The sequence below is a fragment of the Gopherus flavomarginatus genome, chromosome 14 (assembly GCF_025201925.1).
Source record: "Gopherus flavomarginatus isolate rGopFla2 chromosome 14, rGopFla2.mat.asm, whole genome shotgun sequence".
Taxonomy (NCBI): Eukaryota; Metazoa; Chordata; order Testudines; family Testudinidae; genus Gopherus; species Gopherus flavomarginatus.
The window spans coordinates 23,457,707-23,468,624 of record NC_066630.1 but is presented as its reverse complement, the minus strand read 5'-3'; positions in this window follow the sequence as shown (position 1 = coordinate 23,468,624).

Below are 10,918 nucleotides of genomic sequence, written 5' to 3'. Positions count from 1 at the left end.
CGCGAACATGAGGTAAGGCAATAAGGTATCCCAGTCTTTCCCATCCCGGCTCACCACTTTCCTGATCATGGCCTTGAGGGTCCTACTGAACCTTTCCACAAGACCGTCTGTTTGTGGGTGGTATACAGAGGTCCGAAGGGCTTGTACATGGAGCAATGAACAGAGATCTTTCATCAACTTGGATACGAAAGGTGTCCCTTGATCAGTCAGTATCTCCTTGGGTAGCCCAACCTGGGAAAAGATCTGTACTAGCTCTTTAGCTACTGTCTTGGAAGCTGTGTTGCGTAGGGGGACAGCTTCCAGGTATCGGGTTGCATAGTCTAATACAACCAAAACATGTTGGTGGCACCACACTGTCTTCTCTAGGGGCTCAATCAGATCCATGGTTATGCATTCAAATGGTACCTCTATTATTGGAAGAGGTATCAAAAGGGACTGTAAGTGTGGGCGAGGGCTATGTAGCTGACACTCTGAACAAGAGCTGCAGTATCGCCTGACATCTTCATGTACTCCTGGCCAGAAGAACCTCCGCAGGATCCTGGCCTGGGTTTTCTCTACCCGTAAGTGTCCTCCAAACAGGTGACTGTGGGCAAGGCTCAATATGGCTTTTTGATGTTTTCGTGGCACCAGAAGTTGATGTATCTCCTGCTCCTGCATTTGCACAAGGTACAGGAGATTTTTCTTCACTATAAAGTAGGGTCCTGGACCCCGGACCTTCCCCTCCACTGGTATCCCATCTATCTCAGCCACCTCTTTCCTGACGTTATCATATCTAGGGTCCTCTGCCTGATCCCGTCCGAAAGTCTCTCTCCCAGGACTAACCTGCCTGAGCTCCCAGGGGCCGGCTTCTGCTTCTTCCAATGGCTCGTCGCCATCACGGCTGGGCCCAGCCTCTGGCTCACCTTCCGTGTTGGTAGTTTCTCTGATGGCTGCTCGTGTCCATCTGCCTATTAGCGCGGTCTTCTGGCCCTGGGTCAGGATCTGGGTTCCCAAAGCCTTCGCGGCCTTCCTTTCTTTTTCTGTCTTCCGGGCCTTTTGGAGGGCTCAGAATAGATCCTGAGAAAACTCAGAAAACACTGGGGGCTGACATTCTCCCAATGATGAGTCACTGCCAATAGGGTCTCCACCTCCCTCCAGCCTCCCCAGGGGGAGTAACTTATCAAACCCTGGATAGTCCCTCCCAATAACTACAGGATATGGGAGTTTAGGAACTACGCCGTCACCTTAATGGGGTTCCCCTGAACCTCTATCTCCACTGGGATGGTGGGGTAATGGCTCATGGCCCCATGCACACACGTCACTGCTACACGTTTGGCTTGCAGCAGCTGGCTACTTTTTACCAGCTTACCCAATATAAGGGTGATAGGACTCCCCAAGTCCACTGCTCCATTTATCTTCACCGGCCTGGTGTAGTTATGCGGGGCTAATGCGATGCCCGCAAGGTGGATAAGGGCGCATGGGACCTCCCAATCCCCCAAGTTGCATTGCATAGGCTCCTCGTGCTAGGACACTGTGCTGCTATGTGTCCCCACTCCTCACATGCATAACATCTATAATTGTTTCTAATTATTCTCCTATCATGTGGGCTAGGGGGTTTAGTCCCAGGGTTCCCCCCACTCAGGCCAATCTCTTCCCTCTGGAGCCTCTGCTGGTTTTCAGCCCCCCTCTTCCTCCACCCAGGACTCCCCAGGGGTTTGGCTGTCCCACCTTCCAGGGCTGGGGTTGGGTGTTTGCTATGAAAGGGGCTTTCCTTGGGTAGTTGGGTCAATTCCCTGGCTGTCATGCGTCTTTCTACCAGCGTGATCATCTCATCATAGGTGGACGGATCGCTCTGGCCTACCCATTTGCGGAGATCTGGTGGCAGTGCCCTCATGTACCGGTCGATGACCAGAACCTCTAGTATTTCTTCCGGACTCCGGGACTCTGTTTGCGACCACTTTCGTGCGAGATGGATGAGGTCATACAATTGGGACCGCGGGGTTTTGTCTTCCTGGTACCTCCACTCATGATACCGCTGGGCCCGCACTGCGGTCATTACTCTAGATCTGGACAGGATCTCTGCCTTCAGCTGGGAGTAGTCTGCTGCAGCCTCTTCAGGTAGATCATGGTACGCCTTCTGGGCCTCCCCACACAGGAATGGGGCAAGGATGCCAGACCACTGATCTTGAAGCCAGGTCTCCCGTAGGGCTGTCCTCTCAAAGGCCAGAAGGTATGCCTCTACATCATCCTCCCGTGTCATTTTCTGCAGCCAATGGCTAGCCCATATGAGCCGTGTCCCATCATGGCCACGGTTCAGCTCTGTAAGGGTCTTCACCTGGTTTACCAGTTTCCGCAACATAGCTCGGCCTAGAGCAGATTGGTCCATCAGCAGGTGATTAGTCTCTTGCTGCAGCCACACTGCTTTTTGCTGGGCAGCTGCCTGGACACGGGTAGCCTCCTGCTGGGCCGCCGTGGCTTGTATCAGTGCCCGCACTATGTCATCCATTGTGGTGACAAAAAAAAATTAACCCTCTTTTCTTTTTTTTTTAAATCACCCTCCTTCTTCTGCCGCGCTGTGCACACCAAAAATCCCACCCTTGACACCAGTTGTGACAAAGTTCCTCCTTTATCTTGGTGGGTCCTGCGCTTATTGGCGGATTTGCTCACCTCAGTGATCTTCCCCTCTGGTGGAACCCACAGTCTGGGTCAACTCCTCCTGTGTCTGATCAGGAGTTGCGAGGTTTCGGGGGAACCCAGGTCCGGCCTCTACTCCGGGTTCCAGCCCATGGCCCTGGGGATTGCAGCTGTCTATAGTGCCTCCTGTAACAGCGGCATGACAGCTACAACTCCCTGGGCTACTTCCCCATGGCCTCCTCCAAACACCTTCTTTATCCTCACCACAGGACCTTCCTCCTGGTGTCTGATAACGCTTGATTGTCTGATATTTCCTCAATCCTCCAGCAGCACACCCTCTCAGTCTCAGCTCCTTGTGCCTCTTGCTCCCAGCTCCTCACACGCGCTTCCTCTCCTCTGGCTCCTCCTCACCTGACTGGAGTGAGCTCCTTTTTAAACCCAGGTGCCCTGATTAGCCTGCCTTGATTGGCTGCAGGTGTTGTAATCAATGTAGCTATCTCCACTGCCTTCTAGAAAGATCTTAATTGGCCCCAGGTGCCTTGATTAACCTGGAGCAACTGCCATTTGGTTACCAGGGTCCTAGGGATTTGTTTAGCCTGGGGCTAACATACCTGTTCCTCAGTACTTTACTGTAGCCATCTGGCCTTGCCCCATCACAACATACAGAAGTTTTTTAATTAACTGATTATTATCGCACTCTTCTACCCTGTGCTGGGTTTTTTTTTCTTTCAGTTTTAATATTTGAAATGCCTAATTTACCAAAGTTTTAGTGTTTGAAATACCTAATCTTTCATCATGATTTACCTTGTGCCATAAAAGCACACACTAAATATCACTGTTTAAATTAAAATAGATCACTGTTTAAATAAAATAGCAACACTGTGGGAAAAGAATTCAGAACAAGAACACACAGAGAATTACACTAGCTGAACTGGGAGACCAAAGCCACAAGATAGAATTTAGCTGGACTGTCTGCAAATATATATCAACCTACTGGATCACCCTTTTTTATACACTCCTCTTTTCTTCACACCTGCTTATGTGCTGAGTTTATTTAGCACCAAACATAGTGATCACATCTCCAGCAACTGCATCACTCTCTTTCTCTTCTCTACCCTTTCATCTCAAGGTTTGTGCAGAGGCTGGTCATGGGGCAGTGTCATTACTGGGCAGAAGCATGAACAAAAAGGCAGTCCTGGCATTCTGATCTGGATACTGGCAGTCGAGTGCTCAGGCTCAGCAGTGGGCTCACATTCTGCCCCAAGACCTGACAGTTTTATTCTGGGATTTCCTAGCTACGTCGGCACAGATCCTGCAAGGTATTTTGGCTCATAACTTCCATTGAAAGCAATAGGAGTTAGGCACCTAAATACCTTTGAGTTTCTGGGGCACTGTCCCTGTGGAGTGCAGCTCTCTCAGCGGATTATGGCTATTTGAGATAACCCGCCTCAAGCCTGTTTAGGCCCTTCTGGATTAAATCAATAACTTTGAATCCAGTCAGAAAATGAACAAGAAGCCACTGACCTGCAGCTCTGTTTACATCTGCCTTTGCTGCTCAAAGAGCAATCTGCTTCCTGCTGTAACTGTAACTTCCCTGTGGCATAAAGTAACTGAAGTTCCCATAATCTAACCTGGGGATGGTGAGAGGGAGGCACAGTGCCCTAGCAGAGAAGGGCAGGCACAGTCTCCTAGCCAGCAGAGGAAGTCCTCACCACTGTTGCAATCAATGGGACAGATCCTCTTCTGGTGCAAACTGGCAGAGCCCCACTGACTTCAAGCTAGTTGAAGTGTCTCTGTACCTCAGAGCCTCATCTGTAGAATGGGGATAAATATACTTCCCCATCTCATAGAAGTGTGGTGAGGAGAAATTCATTACAGCATTGAAAAGCCTGTGAACAAGACCACGTATAAACTTGTAAGGGGTTCCCAAACAGGGATACAATCTAAATGTCCAGAAACTGGGAGTAAATAGAGAATCTAGGCAAATACTCACTTCTGAGCCACTGGTTATTCTGAAATGGACACAATTTGGAGGCCTCATGTTTATCTTTATGGTGTTTATGCAGTGACGTCAATATTACTAGAGCTCCAGCAATCACTCCGCAATTGCTATAATGTAAATCATTGGGAAGGCTTTGGACATACACTCGTTTCCTTAGACGGAAAGTACACTAGACATCCCTCAGCCATTAGCAAATGACCAGATCCCAGGTCACCACCACTTGAACACTTTGTCTTCAGAGTTTTGAAGGGAAGGGTAGGAAAGCTGGTTCAGGATGTCAGGAGCAGACTGGAGGCAGGGAGAATCTCGAAAGGATCAAGGTCTGGCTCAGCTACTTTCCCTGCACTTCTGCATGACACGACCCACCATTCTGCTACTGATTCTCAACTTGACCAGAGAAGTATAAAGAAGTGGATTTTACTTGTTCATGCCTTTACATTGTAAGCTGTTTTGAGTCTGTTATTTATTTGTGACTCATTCCTTTCATACAGTCCTATCCATATTTATGACATTATATAAAGTACAGTTCATTGAGAATATTTATCCTTGGTATTTCAGTGTAAAAAAGATAGATGCCACAAAGACCTTAAACTATATATTATGTCCTGGATCCAAAACCCATTGATGTCAATAGTAAAACTCCCTTTGATTTCAATGGGCTTGGATCAGGCCTTATATAATTGTTGAAGTTAAGTGTATCATCTACTGTAAACAGAACAAGCTGTTTAAGCTGCTATTTGCTTCCTAGGGAAACCCCTAAAAAGCCTCACTCCATCTAGCTGCCTCATTATTGCTATTTGTCATCCCAAACCGGCAAAGGACAAATGAAGCACATATTTCCTAGACTTTTTCAAGTACTGAACTGCATGAAACACTGCCAGTGCTAAGCACGAATGTTAGCAAAAGCAAAACACTTCTTCAGAGCCTAACAATAAAAGTGTTTTGAAACCTTGCCAAAAATGCTGCTAAATACAAATGGGTTTATGATCGTTTAACACTTTGCTTTCCTATTTTTTCTTAGAATTCAACCCTCGGTAAGAACAGAATTTGTTATTTCTTTATATACCAAAGGAATATCCTGTGTAATTGACATATTCATTCTTAATTATATTCCTTAATATTTAAGCTGCAGCAACACCTAAAGACCAACAGGGTCAGACCCCCATTGTGCCAGGCACTGTACAAACATACAGCAAATCACAGTTTTTAAGATACTGATTTATAGAGGTGTGGCTAGGGATGAATCACAACAAATTGTAATACTAGGATGATCCAAAGATGCAACCCTAGAAATCTGCTGATCTCTTTTTAATGAATGTAGGGTGATCCCACATATTTGATATAACTTCCATAATTTCAACTCCAAGCGATGGAATATGGTCAAGTAGTTAGGCACATGGGACTATGACTCATGGACTCCGGGGTTCTATTTCTGAATCTGCCAGTGATTCACTGAATCTAACTCTACTCCCCATTGAAATCAATGGCAAAGCTCCCATTATTCCCATTTTCAGTGGAAGTGTGATCAAAAGCTCTGCAACACATTGACTATGTCACTCTGCTTCTCTGTGGCTCAGTTTACCTATTTGTAAAAAAGGGTACAAAATAGCTACCTTGGTCACCAATTGTGTTACGCTTAATTATGGTTTGTAAAACACTTTAAAGATCCTTAGACTAAAGCTCAGTACATGGGTGAAATACAATAGTAACACTTTAAAGAGAAAGAGAGTGTATTGTTGATTCATCAGCTAGACCTACTCGGACAATAGCACCAGGAAAGATGGGACCTTCCCCTATTCAGGACCATGAGAGGCTAACTTCAAAGTCAACCTGTGTCAAAATTTACTTCCAGCAAATGGACTGGATGTGTCTGACAGAACATCAAGACTTCTTTATTTGAATGAATGATCTGTTGGAAACTGATATTTTTAAGTCTAGAAAAGCTATTTTAGGTAATTTTGCAGGTGATTTAAACATTTATTAGCTCTATTACTTCTGTGAGCGCTGCACAATTGGACTCAAAGACTTTTTAGCAAAGGGGGTACAGTAAATATTCCCAATACAGATTCTGACAACTCTAAAATACACTGATTCAGCTCTCATCATAGGAGTCTTTCCAATGAGTCCAATGCGAGCCAGATCAGGCTCATGCAAGAGATAGGGTGGTGTGGTATAAAGGTTTTATTGGCAGTTGTTCATGATATGTGCATAACTTCCACGTTGACTGTGCCACTCATAAATAGTATGATCATCCCAAATTCACGCTAATAAAACCTTTATAATCACACTACACCCTGAAGAATTCCTGACTGACAGATACCTATATGGCATTGTCTAATGTACATTTCATGAAGCAGATTAAAAAATAGTACCCACTGGAGTTCTTAGGACCCTCCTGGCTCTGAAGTCCTAAGTATGTTAGTTGAGTCTTTCCACTGAATTGTGTTGAGAATAGTTTTATAAAATGCCTGTTGTTTTTTAAATACTCAGTTAAACATACACTTAGCTTGGGATTTAACAGATGTTTTTGTTAACATTATAGACTAATCCTTTTCCTGTAGGCTGTTGTAATAACTTTGCCACTAGAAGATAATAAAGAGCCATTTTTCTCCCCTACAGAGTTTACCTTTGGCTGACTCAGCCTAAACAGCTGCAATTTCCTTTATTTGCTTTGAAATGATTGCAACTCACTTGGGCTGAAGATATTTCTGCTCTTGAGAAACCAGTGTTTTTGGAGAAAAATGTGATGGGCAGTAGATTAGATAGCTACTACTACAAACAGGTAAATGGACCTTAAAAGCTAATACTTCAAGTTGTAGCTTTTCTGACTGGTCTCACAAGTGCTTAATTTTTAGGACTTGATAAAGTACAGCTCCAGAGACCTTTAACAAGTGGCCTTTAGGATTCTTTGTAAAACTATGGGTTTCTTTTTCCACTTGAGGCACTCGGGCCAAGTTGAACTAAGGAAAGGAAGCCAATTTTAAAGTGTGACTGGCTAACAGACCAGGAATGACATACACTTTCAGAGACAGCAGCTGCCCTAATATCGTACAGCAGTTGGTTGAACTGTTCCACTTTTGACTGAGGATGGAGAAAATAAAGATAATCATAAGTCACAGAATGTTCAACCAAGCCAGGTGCTAGATCTGCTCAACAGTCCAGTGTTTAAAAATATTAACAAAACAAAAATGATTAGGGGTATGGAGCAGCTTCCATATGAGGAGAGATTAATAAGACTGGGACTTTTCCACTTGGAAAGGAGATGACTAAGGGGGGGATATGATAGAGGTCTATAAAATTATGACTAGTGTGGAGAAAGTAAATAAGGAAGTATAATTTACTCCTTCCCATTGTGCAAGAACTAGGGGTCACCAAATGAAATTAATAGGCAGCAGGTTTAAAACAAAAAAGAGTATTTCTTAACTCAACACACAGTCAGCCTGTGGAACTCTTTGCCAGAGGATGTTGTGAAGGTCAAGACTATAACAGGGTTCAAAATGAACTACATAAATATATGGAGGATGGGTCCATCAATGGCTATTAGCCAGGATGGGCAGAGATGGTGTCCCTACCCTTTGCATTCTGGAAGCTGGGAATGGGCGACAGGGAATGTTCTGTTCATTCCCTCTGGGGCACCTGACATTGTCCACTGTTGGAAGACTGGATACCGGGCTGGATGGACCTTTGGTCTAGCCCAGTGGTTCCCAAACTTGTTCCGTTGCTTGTGCAGGGAAAGCCTCTTGTGGGCCAGGCCAGTTTATTTACCTGCCAGGTCTGCAGGTTCAGCCGATCGTGGCTCCCAGTGGCCGTGGTTCGCTGCTTCAGGCCAATGGGAGTTGCTGGAAGTGGCGGCCAGTACGTCCCTCGGCCCGTTCCACTTCCAGCAGCTCCCATTGGCCTGGAACGGCGAAGCGTGGCCAGTGGGAGATGCAATCAGCCGAACCTGCAGACATAGCAGGTAAACAAACCGGCCCGGCCAGCCAGGGGCTTTCCCTGCACAAGCAGCAGAACAAGTTTGGGAACCACTGGGCTAGCCCAACTGGCCATTCTTAATCACACTTCAGCAAAATCAAAAGGGTTGAACATATTACAATTAATATGAGAAATCCCAGAGAAAAGTCATTCAAAACACTGAGTCGTTGGGATAAAGGATATGAATAGGAGAAGTTAACAATGGATTCAAAGTGAGCTTAACACCTGGAAAAAGAAAGGCTTATAAACTATTACTGCCTAGACCTGAATTACACAAAGTCCTAGGACTCTTTTGATATATTAGTCAGTGCACCGATTTCTGCCTGCTGCAACCTTTGCAGATCTGACCGCAAGTATCATGCAAACAGCACTGAGCTAAGTATTAAATTGTAAGACATGGAAATCTTTCCAATTCTGTGGTATCATTCTGAAGGCAGTTAAACTCTGAGATAGCTTTTATTGGGGTTTAACATCAAACAATTCCCAATAATTTACATCCATTTCCAGTAAAAGAGGCTGGCGAGGGAGGAATACATCAGTTTCCCACAAACTGTGCTTTAGAGAGGTCTGCCTTTTCAGGGCTCCTCTTTCTCTGGTGTATTTGGACAACACCCTAATGTCCTTCACCAGCAGCAAAGAAAATAGAATCTCGCAATAAAACTCTTAAGAGTGAAAAACTGAGCTCAACCAATGCCCATTCTGTGCTGCTGTAAACTGAGCCAGCTTCCCTCTCCCAATTTTTCAAAAATATATTTGTCCTTCAAAGGTCCATTTCAGCAACACTTACTCACAAAACTTCAGTGGGGCTATGTGCATGAGTAAAGATGTCAGGAACAGCGTACCATTTGTACCCACAGTTAGTCAGTCCACTTTCAGCAATCAGAAACACCTATGAAGCATGAAGAACAGTATCAAGATGTAAGGGTTGACAGACAAAAAATGACCTTGTAAGTTCCCATGATTACACAGATGTTTTAGCTTTAAAATATATAGAGCTATTTCCATATTCTTCTTACCAAAGAAAACTAAAACTTGTACAAGAAACATTTAATACCTTGAGAGATCCATCAGTTCTCATTAAAAATTGGGAAAGCGAGCAAGGCTCTAATTAAAGAACAGTGCAGGCTCATATAACTCTAATGGAGGTTATGCAGAGTCACCACAGTAAATCTAAATTTTCAAATGCTTTCATTAGCTTTGTATGCCTCCATTTTTGAGTGCCCAACTGAGACACCCTAAACAGAGATGGTTTTCAGAGGTGCTGAACATGTACAGTTCTGTATTAGATCATTGTCAGTATGGGAGAACTTCTATGGTGACCAGATAGCAAGAGTGAAAAATCAGGGCAGGAGGTGGTGGGTAATAGGCCCCTATATGAGAAAAAGCCCCAAATATTGGTACTGTCTCTATAGTGCCATCTGGTCACCCTAAGAACTTCCCGTACCTAAAACCACAAGCTCCATTCAGAGGAGCATTGCCTGAAAACTTTCTCATGAGGAGGGGCCTTCTGAACAATACTCAACTCCCATCACTTCCGTCGTGTGCTTCAGGAGTGTAAACAGGAGCACAGAAGTGCACCATCACAAAAGCACTCACAGGCTGGTGGTGCGCTGGAGAAAGAGATCTGGTCAGACTGTGGTGAGGGGAATCACTGAAACAAGGAGAACAAAGAGGGTGTGATTCGTGCCCCATGGCAAAATTCACATTGACTATAATGGGGTCAGAATTTCATCCATGAGGTTGAGATCAAAACAGAAGAGGCGAGAGCTACAAGACATTATTTTCACTACATCCATACACTAAAATAGCGCCCAACCCCACAACATGCAAACTTCTCCAAGCCTTTGGAATTTATGTAGTTCCAGATCTTCTACATACTTCAGGCACTGAACCACTTCTCCTCCTCCCTGAACCTCAGCAAGTCGGGCCATGATTTGCCCCATCTCTCACACACCCTGTGGCACGGAGAAAGCCTCCGCCGGGGTCTGCGCCGACACCGAAAACTTCCCACCAACTGCTCCTCTCCCTAGTCCCTCGGGACAGCTGGTGTCCCAACGTCCCTTCTCTCCGCGGCTAGGTGGCTCCCTTGCTCCCCAGCTGGTACCGTGATGACTCCTCCTGCCTCCGCTACTCACAGCGGCTGGCTGCAGGGTGCCGTGCCCTGCCCTGCCTCACCGCCAGCAGCTGGATCCTTCCCTCAGCCCCTGCTGGCTCCTCCAGTCTCGCTCTCCTCCCACCTCCCCCTATTCTACTGGGGCCCGGGCCCCGAACTCGCCGGCTGGGGACCCTAGGCCCCTCTGTGCCCCCCAACAGCCATTCAGCCCCCTGGCC